The sequence below is a fragment of the Carya illinoinensis genome, chromosome 6 (assembly GCF_018687715.1).
Source record: "Carya illinoinensis cultivar Pawnee chromosome 6, C.illinoinensisPawnee_v1, whole genome shotgun sequence".
Taxonomy (NCBI): domain Eukaryota; kingdom Viridiplantae; phylum Streptophyta; class Magnoliopsida; order Fagales; family Juglandaceae; genus Carya; species Carya illinoinensis.
In genome coordinates, this window is record NC_056757.1 from 1,601,524 (window position 1) to 1,615,978 (window position 14,455).

Genomic DNA, 14,455 nt, shown 5'->3' on the forward strand with positions numbered 1-14,455 from the left:
CCCCGTTTTTACGTGCATTTTAATGAAAGATTATTAAATAATTATAAATATTAGTTCTCTTGTTGTAAATTTAATGTGACATTTGTTGGATTTATTTTATGGATTTTAAGTTGTGCAATTTATTTTAAAAGGCTTTCTTGTTATTATTTATTGTTTTGCATTTAAATTGCACTTTGCTTTAATTTATTTTATTTTTGGGCTTTAAATATTTTATTTTATTAATTGTGAGTTGTAATATTTTTATTTAGCTTTTATTTATTTTATTGTACTCTTTTTCTTTGTTGGACCTTTATTTTCGGATTGGACTTTGTTTTAATGGATTTTCCCTTGTTTTGGGCCAAAAACCTTCACATTTTGGGCCCAACCCGTCTCACTTAAGCCCAGCCCTTTCCCCTTCACTAAACGGTGTCATTGGGCTTGTCTTAGGGCTTCATCTTCTTCTCCTTTCTTTCTTTCGCCGCGCCGACCACTTCCCCTTCTTCATTTCCGTTTCGTCTTCTGCCTCTTTCGGCTACTTCTGCTTCTTCTTTCTTCTCCTCTTCATTTATTTCGGTTTTATCTCATTTTCTTTCCCCCTTGTTGCGCAGGTTGATCTTCTTCTCCCTGAAAATTTTTTCTGCATTGTCTTCAATCTTTGAGCCGAACTCTTTCTCCATTTTCGTTCGAGTATGTACCTGCTTGTTCATCTTCAAACTTTCTTTTTCCAGTTGCTGTGAAACCGTGCATTTCTATTTCCTTTTCTTGTATTTTATTTCATCTGTTTTTTTTTTTTTTTGCTCGTTTTGCAGGTGAATCTGAGAGCTTCTAAGCTCGGTTTGTTCCTCTGTTTTTCTCTAGTTTTTCGTGTTCTTGGTTATGGGTATTTCTTTGTAATTTTTGGAGGTTTTTCCTTTCCAAACCCGTGCTCTATTTTTGGGTCCAGCCGTGAGTTCCATCTTGGGTTTACTTGGTTATTTTTACTCTACCGTAAGCCTCATCTTTCCAGCCTTAATCTTCTCAATTTTATCCTAGCAAATCAGCCCCTTTTTATTCCAAAAATTCCACTTTAAATCCCTTTGTTTTCGAAAACCCATTTTAGCCCCAAAAATTTACGATTTCTTTTCAAACTAGCATTTGGAGTTAATTGAGTATTTGATCTTCTAAAAAATTTGCATTTAAAGCATTGTAAGTATTTTTCTAAACAATTCTCATGATTTAAATATATTTATGCATTAACAAATATTTTTGTTGATTGATTTGTTGTGTTGGATTGAGTCCCAGGAGATTAGGGGTCGGTTGGAATGGAGGAATGAGTTATTTTATTTGTTTGGTTGATGTTGGGATTTGCTGGATTAATTTGTGACTTGTAGCGTGCTTTGCATGGTGTACACATGATCATATTGTGTAAAATGGAAATTGGATTTTTTGCATAGTGCATGCATAGTCATGCAGGGTATGAATGGAAAATTGGGATTTCGTGTTCAAGTGCATTTTTGGGTGTGTGTATATCACGATCCCAAGTCGAGATGAGACATTATCTCGATGGAGCTCATCTGGTCACTCGGGAATGTAATATACTGAGTGATGTCTCCTAAGTTGTCGTTGGTCAGCCATGAGATTGGATAAGATGGTAATGTTCTCGTGCGAACTCTGTGGCCCCTCTTTTGGCAGGTGCTAGAGGATGCTTGGCTACGTACGTGTTGGGCGCGGAATTGGACATCACTCATTACGAAGTCACATATATTGTCATTACCCATGGTGTGATGAAGGGTGTTAGGGTGTGCGGATGGTCCATAATAGGGGTGAAAACCGACATATCGGTTTCGGTTTTGTACAAAAATCGAAACCGCACCGATAGGGTGAAAATGATGAAAATCTCGATCAAAACCAGTCGAAGAATGGGGAGGAAACCGTCATCCTTGGTCTCGGCGTAACTCTAGTCGGTTCGTCGGCGTTGTCGGTGGCTATGTGCGCCGTGAGAGAGAGCGAGAGACTGCGGTGAAGCCGCGCACTGATTGAGATTTTTGAGAGAGAGAGATATGACGCCGCGAGGTGAGCTTAGAGAGAGAGAGAGAGAGAGAGAGAGAGAGAGAGAGAGAGGGAGTTGGCGACGGAGGTGGCCTTGCGTGGCTGCAGCAGCACCTTGAGAGAGAGAGAGCTAGAGAGAGAGAGGAGCGGCGATATACTGTGAAGTGTGAAGATGAGAGATACGAAGAAGAGGAAGACGAAGTGGAACGATGTTGTGTTAACCCTAGAGTTAAAACGGCGCCGTTCCTTTAATTTTTTTTCCAATACTAGGTCATGAAACGACGCCATTTCACTTAAACTATAAAACGACACCGTTTCACTTAAACTATAAAACGACTTCATTTCACTTCAATTTAAGTGGAACGGCGTCGTTTCATATATGTATAAATAAAAAAAAATATATACTTAAACCATCAGTTAGTTCAGCGGTCCGGCCCAGGTTCAAACCAGGACCAAACCGCTGGACATTGGTTTTGAATAAAATCTACCGTGCACCGACCGGTTCTACTCTGGTTCCGGCCGGTTCCGATCTCTGGCGGCCGGTCTAAGTTGGTTCCGGTTGGTTCTTCAGTATTTTGTACATCCCTATACCATAAGGGAGACCATGGTGCATACAGATTAAAATTGAGTATTGGTTTTGATAATAGATATTGGGTTATTTTTCGAAAAAATAGTGAGATTGGATTTTTGGGCCAAATGAGATTTTAACGTGTGTGAAAAATCAATCTTTTCAAGGAAATGATAATTTTTGGGGTCTCATGCATATGACATCATATTCATGCATTTTGTTTGGCATAAATGTATTTTTATCTCAACGTTCGTTTGGATGATTACTTACCTGTGGTACCATCTCTTGGTACTGTAGATTTTGATGCAGATGATGAGGAGGTTGAGGCTGAGGAGGCAGCTCCGTCGGAGGCTTGATTTGGTGCTCTTGGTCATTGATTGAAAATTATTTTCCTGTCTTTAAATTATGTATTTTGGTTTTATGATGTAACTGAAAACTTGTAATATTTTGATACTGTTGTTTTAAGCAAATTTGTATTTAAACAAAATTCTAGTAATTAGTTGAAAGACTTATTACTTGCTGCGTTATTTTTTGCTGTACACGTGCTGTATGTACACACACTTGGCACTTGGCAATGAGATATGTGACCCGTATTGTCATTATCCTGATGCCTCAATTTCCACGTGTCCGTACGTGAGAGTTGGGGCGTCACATAGCCTATTCTCTAATGGTACCGGATATTTTATACTATTTCTCACACAATCAACGATCTTCCCAATCTCTCTAAGTCCATGCTGCATAAATAAATTGGTTATATGCGTACAACATCGTACGTGAAACAATTTCCCACCAATAGACAATATTTTTTTCAATCTAAAATCATTTTTCAAGATTCTAATGAGAACCTTATTAGAATTTGCATTATCAACAGTAATTGAATTAATTTTATTTTCAATTCTTTAACCTTAGAAATGTTTTTCTAAACCATTACCAATAAGAAGGCTAATATGTGAAGGTGACATATTACAAAAGTTCAACACATGCATTTGAAGATGTCAATTAATATCTATAAAATGACATATCATTACCATACATGAAAGTTTTTTACAAGAAGTTTACGTGTCAGTTGTGATATGAACTTTGTTAACAGGTTTAAGCAAATCCTTTAACTTTGTCTTTTCAGTCGCATAAATTCTCATGCATTCCTTCTTTGCAATAGCCTGAGACAATTTTTTTCAATATGGAGTGTTTGCACTCATGAACTTATTAAATACCACATACTCTATTAAAGAAAATGGATATTGATGGTAAAGTATCATATGAGAGGCAATCTCTCGAACGATCATAGGTAAAGTTTGAGACAATAAAGCCACCATCGGCCTCCTTAGACTTAACTGCTAAAACTTTTTATTTTTTCTTAGACCTCGTGTATGACAAACAAGTTAGCAAGTGCCTATGTAGTGTAGTTGTAGAACTTGATCGAGATACTTTAAACAAAGTCTTACACCACTTACATTGAAGTTGTTTAGTCCCATCACATTCAATTTCGACAAGATCATTTCATACAACAGAAGCCCTATTTCTCTTCTTTCTTTCATATGCTACCGTTTGAACTTATGTTGGGCCCTCATTAGAGATAGTATTAGCGGCCTTAGTATTTACAGTGTCTCCATCATCATCATATATGGGCTCTACTAAGGTAATTCCAATGGAGTTTTCATTTTCATACTCCATCACCGGATCAAGTTCATTTATACAATCATCTATTTGTTAAAATAAATATTTTGTAAACACAAAACCAGAAACATAAAATTTATAAACATTGGCCATACAATTTATATTAATCAACTAAAATAAAAATAGTCTTGCCTTAATGGCTCAATGTGCCTCTAGAATGCAAGAATCATATAGTTGATACTAATCAACGAAAACATGTCAATCATCTATTTGTTAAAATAAATATTTTGTAAATACAAAACCAGAAACATAAAATTTATAAACATTGGCCATACAATTTATATTAATCAACTAAAATAAAAACAGTCTTGCCTTAATGGCTCAATGTGCCTCTAGAATGCAAGAATCATATAGTTGATACTAATCAACGAAAATATGTTAAAGTCAAATAGTTTTGACTTGAACAGTTTCAATATACAGTTTTGCCTTGAAGGCTCGATATGCCTTGAGAACCAAGGCACCTCAACCACATAAACATAGAACATATTGGATAAGCTTTATCAACCAAAACTTGATAAACACATCACCATTTCATACTTGAAGCAAGAATATAAACACAGAACATATTGGATAAGATTTATCAACCAAAACATGATGAATACAGCACCATCTCATACTTGAAGCAAAAACATAAATACAGAATATATTTTGTAAGATTTATTAACCAAAACATGATAAATGCAACACCATTTCATACTTGAGGCAAAAACATAAATACAGAATATATTGTATAAGATTTATTAACCAAAACATGATAAATACAACACCATTTCATACTTGAAGCAAGAATATAAACACAGAAGAGATTGCATAAGGTTTATCAACCAAAACATGTTAAACAAAATACTATTTTATACTTGATGCAAGACAATAAACATATAACAAATCTGATAAGATTTATCAAGCAAAACATGATAAACATAGTACCATCTCATACTTGAAGTAAGAATCAGATATGATTAGATTAATCAACCAAAACATGTTAAAAAAAGCATCTTTAAATACTTGGACCAAGAACATAAAGCAAGAACCAAATCAATGAGGAATAAGTTAAATTCACTATGCTGTGGACTGAAAATTTTGCTTCAAGTACAAACTTCTAAATTCTTTCCTCATAAGGTTTTTACCTCAAAGTTTTCAGTATAAATAATAAAAAACTCAAAACATAAAATAAAGTGAAAGTGCAATGTGCAAACAACAGCAAGATCAAGATAGGGAAATAGCCAAAGGCCCATATGATTCCATTAAAAATAAAAGATCCATTTTCATAGAATAGATTGGAGTAATAGGCAAAGACAATCACACAAGCATGCATATATCATATATGTCGTGATTGTTGCTGTATGGCAGGATAGTGTCACACTGTCACACCACTTCGATGTACAAATCTTACTAACATGAATCATATTATTAGATCTACAGTACTAGAATTTAGAAAGAGTTATGAGAGAACTAGAGGTTCAAAAATACTCAGATATATGCATGGTTAGAAACTAGAAAATAGCCCAGCTAATCGACTTAAGGAAGGATGAAACTTAGAAACAAAGAATCAAGAACTACAAAATCAGGGATTAAGTTGGTTAGGGGTCATTAAATGCTAGGAATCATAAATGCTAGCATTTAATGACTCATTTGTCGAGGCCCGACTGCCATCTCTGAGATTGAGATTGCAACCACGACTCCCCCAAAAATCCAGTCATTGGCTCCATCTGCTATGGTTTCTCTCAGTCACAGTCGATATCACAAGAGTCACAACAGAAGCCTTTCATGTTCTTGAATCCTTATGGCTGCAAGCTTTCAAGAATCAAGAACCAAGCCTTGATTCAAGGCTTCATTCCATGGAAATCATGAGGTAAATGATGAAGCATAGGAGGCTAGGGTTTTGCGAATTGCAAATCGCCATGAATCTAGGAGAATAAGTGAGGAAGTGTGATTGTGTGAAATGGCCGAACAACAGAAGGAGAAATGATATGCAACTTGCGAGTAAGCGGGGCGACTAGGGCTATAAGTTATGAATCAATGGCTCATATTTGGATATAAAGATCCAAGGGCTAAGATAACTACAAATGTCAGACGTGAAACTCTCTAATACACCTATAATTTATATGTAACACATTGTGCATGTTATATGGTATAAAACTAGATCAAAATCTAACATATGTTATATACTATAAAACTATATATTTATACTGTATACAATAATACATATATAAGTTTATAACATTGTCTAACTTTATATTTTATCAAACATTATAATTTATTACTCATAATATAATATTATAGTTATATTATATACTATAGTCTATAATACTATTATACTAATACGATAACGAGATGGTGTAATTTTAAATTTATAATGTTATATATTATGTAACACTATACTACTAATAAATTAATAATACTATATATTTATTAACACACCAAAATGTTTATATACTATAATACTAATACTAATATGATCTGTTAATATTATCCATCATCAAACATGGTAATATATACTAATATGTTATACTAACAAACCACCATCTTTCGTTCATATTAATATTAGTATATCAATATATCATACACTACCATACATTAGTAATAATATATGAAATTATGAATGTTTCATTTTTCTAACAACACCATCTTTCAAACGCCACTAGGGCTAAGCAACCGGGTATACCCGGCTCGGAACCCAGATTCCAAATCCCGGCCTGGATATACCCGGGTCATAACCCAGGCTGGAACCAGGATTGATCCTGGTTTTTACAATCTGGAAATCTGGATTCCGACCTACACCCAGGTCTTTTTTTTTTTTTTTTTTAAACAAAGCCTATATTATTAAATTAATTTTCAAGAAAAAAATAATGCTGAAAGCCTATATTATATTACACTTTTTCCAAGAAAACATATCAAAATTACATATTGAAGAAAAAATAATGCTGAAATTGAAAGACTATTCTATATTTATCTATATTATATTACACAATTAATTTTCCCTAAACTTGCAAACACTCCCTACACTTGCAGAACAATGGCTGCAATAATAATTACACCCAGAAGAAATCCGTAGCCTATTTTCCAATCACTCCCTGTACCTCCAATTTGGATTCCCGATACAATGTTCAAAGCTCCAAAGAAGAGGGGAATCCTCCCAACCCAATGGTGGTACACATTTCATGACTTGCGAATCTTGGCCTCCTTGTTTGGCCGTAGAAAGAATGCCAGAATCTGAACATCAAAGTACAATTCTCAATGAATATCATGTTCTATTTCACTAGAAAAAAAATGGTGAGAATTGTATATGTGCAAATTGTTGATATATTTACAGGTAGAACACTAAATAATAACGACAGCTCGTAGTCACCTCAAAACCTACTTATTTCAGAGCTTTAACCTGATATCAGGAAGGCCATCGCCAATCTCAATTTCTGCCTGAGACACAAAGTTTTGTTATATTGGCACAATGTAAAAATCATCGTAAACTCCAAATCACCCCCCCCCCTCCCCAACAAACGTAAGGATACCCAGAGCAAATTTATCATGCTTCAAGTTTATTTTACCTTTATTTTTTGATGTTCACTATTATTGGGATCAAAAGAATCAGTCATGCACCATTCATATGCAGCAAAATATTGGCCCCGCTTCAGTACTCTGTATATTTCTTTGTAGCATCCATATTGTATCCAGATCAGAAAAAGCAAGTTTAACCAATATGAACCAAAGATAAAAGAAAATATTAGAAGATGGAAAGTGGAAATTGGAAGTTGATGAGAATTTGGAATAAGCACAAAATGATTAGTGGCGACCAGCAAATAATCACAAAATATGTCAGAACTTACATGACAGAACCAGCAAACAAGCTCAAAATCAAATACCCCAGAAGAACCTTAAAAAGAAACAGAACTTTCAGGTGCAAATCTCTTATCTTTTCAGCATGAATGGGAATAGAGACTCACATCAGCCTCGGTTGAAGATGAAGCTAGATGATCATCTAAAAAAAATTAAAAATTGAGTTATATAGATAATAAACCGACTTAGATAGATATTAAAATAGACCAAGCTAAAGAAATCTGGGCATATTTTGGGCAATCTAATAATAGTAGTTGGATTGAAGAATGTCCAATGGTCCATTGCAGCTTTTGAATACAGTTTTGAAAGAGAAATATTGTAAAGACCCAGATTCCTTGGTATTCAATAAGAACAATATTGATCTTTATTTTTTATTTTTTAAATCCTATATGATCTTCACACAGACACATATTTATGTACATATATATACATATATATATATATATATATATATATATATATATATTTATATATATAATTATTAAAACGGGAAACATGGTATCTCAAAAGGTAAAAGACCTTTACCTGCTCATCAAAGACCTAAGACCTTTATAATATATGAACCCACGCATTTCATACCAATTACAGAGTGATCTTTTCTTGTCCAGTCCACACAGATGAGTAGTTTTATATAATGTGATGAAAATATGGTGTGATAAAAATAGGGCTGTATAAATGTTAGCACTGTTATATTACAACACGAGGATAAAAGAGTTGATATATTATATGTAGTTAATCAGGAGTCAAACCAAAATATTAAGTTCGTGGAGCATAGATCTAATATACAATGCACAACACCAACTTCATCCAAAATTCAAAATCGTGAAAAACAACCTCAAAGAAGACCCAAACAACGGATGAGGAGGGGAAAAAAAAAAAAGAAAAACACAACCACTACTGATCTTGTATGCCAAAATGGTAAACACCCAAAAACAAAAACCACACGGAACAGATCACACCCACTAAACAGATCACACCCAAAAACAGAAACCACACCAATTAAACAAATCACATCATAAACTAAAGAACCGAAATGGAAGAAGAGTTTATCAAAAACTAACCTGATTTGTAGTGTTTCTAAGGATGACCAAATGAAAGCAATGATAGGATGATGATGACGACTGGATGACGGTGACGACTGGATGAGGGTAGGGTTTCTAGAAGGTTCGTTGAGAGAGAGAGAGAGTCAGATTGGAGGGGGGGAATCGGGATGACTGAAGCGATATAACCCAGTGCCAAATCGATTTGGCACTAGGTTTGGGTTAAAAAAAAAAATCCGGGTATACCCAAATTTTAGAAACCGGGTACTGGACAGGATGTTTTCCGGGCCGGTGCTCGTAATCGGAACCTGGTTATCCAAGTTCCAGACCGGGCTGGGAAAGAAAGGGGCCTTGCCCAGCCCTAAATGCCACTAATGTATTAACATACAAATACTATTACTGATATAAATATACCATCTTTCTAACATACATATACTAATATGAATCTATATAAATATATATATATATATATATAATATATGGACCATATGGTTTAATTTGTAAATTTATAATATTATATATTTATTGGACTCATGTATTCATTGATCATAACTTATAGTTCTATAAGACTAGAAGATAATATTATAAATTATAAATTTATATATAGTTTATGTAGTGGACTATAAGTCTATATACATAATTATGTTGATTGAGCAGTATTATTGTATATTTTATATATTTAAAATTAATATATTTTTAATTATTTTATTATTTTATTATTGGTTTAGGTATAAAAACTTATTAAGAATCATAAATCCAAGTTATGATTTAAATTGATTAATAGCATAATTTATTCTTGTTTTTAATACTTGTGATTTAATAATTTTTCATGCACAAGACTTTTAATATTTTATTTTTCATTTTTTTCTAGTTTTATTTATTGCCTTTAATTATTTATTTATTTTCTTGTCTAGTTTTATTTTTGTTTATATTTTTTTATTTATCTTTTTTCTTTTTATTACAGCAACCACGGCTTCCACCTTGCCAGCCACCTCCATGCAGTCGCGGCCACCCAACTCCATGCACCACCACTCCTCCGCAAGCCCAACACCTCCACGACTGTGCTGCACCTTGGCATGAACGTCCATCACCCTCACTGAAATCTGAGCAGGTGGCTCACAACAAAGACCCCTGTTTTTGCTCCCAAAACAGAGCAAATTTTAACTCACAGCAACTCCAAGCAATAGCCATCACCGCATGCACCGCCGTGAGCTCTTCCTACACTTCACCAAGTGCTGCACCTTCACTGTAGCACCTTCACTTCCAACAGCAGACATGCGTTGCCCCAGCAACCCACGAAGATGAACGCTTCACACGAAAAGGAAATAAAGAAAGAGGAAGGCGCACGTTGGGAGATAAAGAAAAACAAATGAAGACCACTGATCACGCACGGAAGACTTGGAAGATAGAGAAAATCACATGGGACAAAATCAAGTGGGACCACAATAAGGTTTCGGTTTGAGGATGACTCCTGCGGGTAGTAAAATGTCCGGGACGCAGCACGCCTAGGCAGAGCACATACAATCATGACAGCTCAAGGACTTGGCGCAGGTAGCAAACGGCAGGGGCTGGATTATACGTGCTACGGGTGTTGGGGCTGGAATGGGAAAGACAGTAATGCAGCAGAGGAATGCAAGCTTGCAGGAGCTCTGGAACTTAAACGTGCTATTGGCTGGGGACGCGAGGAGGCAAAAAAATAAAAAATAAAAAAATAAAAAATGAAAAGATAAAGAAAAGGGGCGCAGGTGCAAAACAGGGGACTTGGTATGGGACGCTGGGTTTTGGGCATTTTGCAAGCTCAAGTGAGAGTATTCACTTCTCATTTTTTATAAAATTTCTTATAATTTAGTTAAAAAGTATTATTTTTTTCATTTTGTTTTTAAATTTTACTCATCTTTTAAAAATTTCCTACATTCTATTTTTTATTATTTTTCTATTATATTAAAATAATATTTCTTTATTTTTTTATTACATTTTTCTCTCACCTCCCTTTATAAACTTAACTACAAACAATTTTATAAAATTAAAATAATGGTTTGGAGACAAACAGTAAATCACTATATTTGGAGATTCACTGTACCAATCTCATCCATTCATACCAAAATGGAAAATGGGATGGGGGTGGTTTGGGATGAAATTGTTAAATATTTTCTCAAATTATAGAGAATCAGGTGCTTTGGGGCACCGGATGGGAATACTCTAAAGACACGCAAAGCAACAGACCTTAGTGGTTCTTACACACGCGAGACGCATGTTTTCTTTGATTGCTTTTTGGACTGATACATGCATGAAATGGCTATAAAAGAGAGATGTGTTTTACACATCCGAGGCTTTGCTCTTAGTATTATTATTTTTAGTTCTCGAGAGAACTCAGGTGGGGAAAGAGAGCTAGGCAGCGCGGTTGCAGAGCTAGTGGCCCAACTGTCATTGGCCAGCCTTCCTTCTTTATTTGTAGTTTCCCTTTCCAGTTTATTTTGATTCCAACTTATTTAATTTGATGTCATTTATTTTTCTTGCATTGTACTGAGGTTAGATGTGAAGTCTAATGATTTAGACATTGTTTCAAATTAACAGTAGAGTTTATATTGTGAGTTTAATCGATTGAATGGTTTTATTATTAAATAATTTGATTATTTATATATTTTTATTGATTCATTGTGATTTTCAAATACATTGAATGCTTAAAAAATTCCTGTGATATTTGAATAAGTTTGTGAATGTTCTAACCATCAGTTGCTCATGCTTAATCTTCAGTGAATAATTTTATTGGCATTAATTGCTAAATCATCTAGTTAGACAGAATTGACTTTCTAGTTTAATTGAAGTAGATTGATTGCAGATAATATTCTAAACTATTAGATGAATCCTTAAAATCTTAATCATTTTTCATATTTTTTTATTTGATCATTTTAGTTATTTTATGCTATTTTAAAAATCTCAACCTCAATAATTTTATATTCTATTTAGTGTACATATCACCACTTTTATTTTTTTTCTATAAATATCTTCCACCATTATATGAGTTTGATTTTAAGCACACTTTTCTTGAGGAGACAATTTAGGAATTTTATTCATAATTATTATTCGACATCCTACTGCATCTGGAATAGTCTTTGTGCTGCTCGTTTTGGAGTAAGTCATATGTACATTATAAATAATATATATTGTATTATATATGTATAAATATATATGAGTTGAGCTTACGAGTCAAGTCAAACTTCATACGAGTTTGTTTACGAATATTAATCAAGTCGAATTTGAGTTTAATCGAGTCGAATTCGAACTATCTATTGAGTAGCTTATTCATTTTATAGCCTATTCATAAGGTAGACAGTATTTAAGTGCCATTACAACCAATGTAATTCAGAAGGATCAACAATTAATGAAGTTTATTTTTGTAAGCTACTTATAAAGATAAAAACAAATAAATGAATAAAAATATAGACCCAAAGTCCTCGACTGCCCTTCTAGTATTTTTATTTTTGACATTATTAATATATATTTTGTTTAAAAAGAATATGACAAAAAAAGAAAAAAAAACCTAAGATGTACCCCATGCCAGCATCTACTTTCATTCATGTATACTGCATGCTCACTAGGTTTGCTAATTGCCCTATACGGCAGATAGCAGGACCTCTGGCTCTCGCACCTATCTCGGTAGGGAGTCTATTTTTATCTCCACTACAAGGCCTTGCCATTTGCAAGCGGGTGATCCTGCTCGTATAGACGAGTGGGTGGATTGGCCCATGGCTGTTCAGCCACCAACATGCCGTAATGGGCCATTGGCTCATTGAGCCCAAAACCTTTTCTAAAACCCATGATCTATTAATTTCGGGGCTATATTACAACACTGGGCCAATTCATGAATTTAAGCCCATATAAAAAAAATACATGTTTTCAAACTAGAAATAAATAAAGTCTACATCTAAATTATTACAAATTAATCTAAAATAATGACAATCCCTAAATAAAGTTTATAAATAAAAATTCAAAAATATCATACATTAATATAAAACTATTACAAATAGTATGAGTACTCTAGAAAGAAAAATCTATTAGAATTTAATTAGAAATAGTCTCTCCAAGGTACCTAGTGTCCTGGATGCACTGTACAATATGTTACTAACCATGTTAATTACCATATGAATATGAAAAAAAAAACATAAAAAAACATGGATATTATTATCAATATAAATATGAATACTAATCATAATAGCTAAATCACTATAAGTCTATAACTATATATATTTAGTATCAATGTATTATTATATTCTTTAATATATAACTATAATATATAGTACTAGGATATATTAATATATTAACATATTATAAGAGTTATAGTATAAATTAACATATGGACTTGGTCCAATAGTTACCTCATTTCTCTACCAACCGGCTAGCACTGGTTCGAATCACAATGTGTGCACATTGGTTAATTAAGAGTTATAGTATAAATTATAATATATGTATAAATTTATAATAATAGTATAGTTAACTTAATATGTTAGTATTATATCACTATAACTATATAGATTATTAGTAATAAGAGTATTATTATTATTTAATATAGTATTACCAATTTATCACTAACATATAATATTTTAGTAATACTACTAGTATAGTTATTATTTAATATAGTTATAGTATAGTATTAGTACTATTGTAATAGTATATTATTAATTTATTAGTTATAGTAAATAAGTTAATAACTATTACTATATACTAATATACTAATAGTATTATATTTATACTAATATATATTAATATTATATTTATGATTAATTTTATTTTTCTTTCAAGTTTTTTTTTAGTATTTTTGGCTTAAAATTAGATAGACTGTTAGTGAACTTTCACTGTTGGGCAAAAAAATATAGGATATAAATAGAATATTCACTGTTTGGCTTAATTAGAATTCTCACTTGTTTAATTAATTGAATATTCTATTTGAGGTCTTCTACTTATTAAAAGAGTCTGCTCACATATAAATTAGGTATAAATTGAATGATTAAACTCTCATGTATTTTTGGGACAAGTGGTTTGACAAAGTATGTGTTAGGCCAAGATGGTTAATCTGTGATATATATTTTTGTTATAGAATTTATATATATTTTTTATAATTAGGTTGTGGGATTCTTAATTTCCTTATCCAATTTGGAGGAAAATCTCGTACTAATATTAAGAAGAACGTTTTTCTCCAAACAAAATTGGATGAAGTTTTCTCCAACCCATTTAAAAGTATCATGTCATAGTCAATTTGAATTTTAAACATTTAGCAAGCAATAAAATCTATATATTTGGTTGGCTATTATTAAGAAAAATTCTACTCATC

At 33.0% G+C, this 14,455-nt stretch overlaps 1 long non-coding RNA gene across 1 annotated transcript; it reads left to right on the top strand.

Moving 5' to 3' along the window:
- Positions 1-429: 429 nt before the first annotated feature.
- LOC122313919 lies at positions 430-3,102 on the top strand. The gene is made up of 3 exons (XR_006243539.1): positions 430-666; positions 789-813; positions 2,873-3,102. It is a non-coding gene; the product is annotated as an uncharacterized LOC122313919 (long non-coding RNA).
- The last annotated feature ends 11,353 nt before the right edge of the window (positions 3,103-14,455 follow it).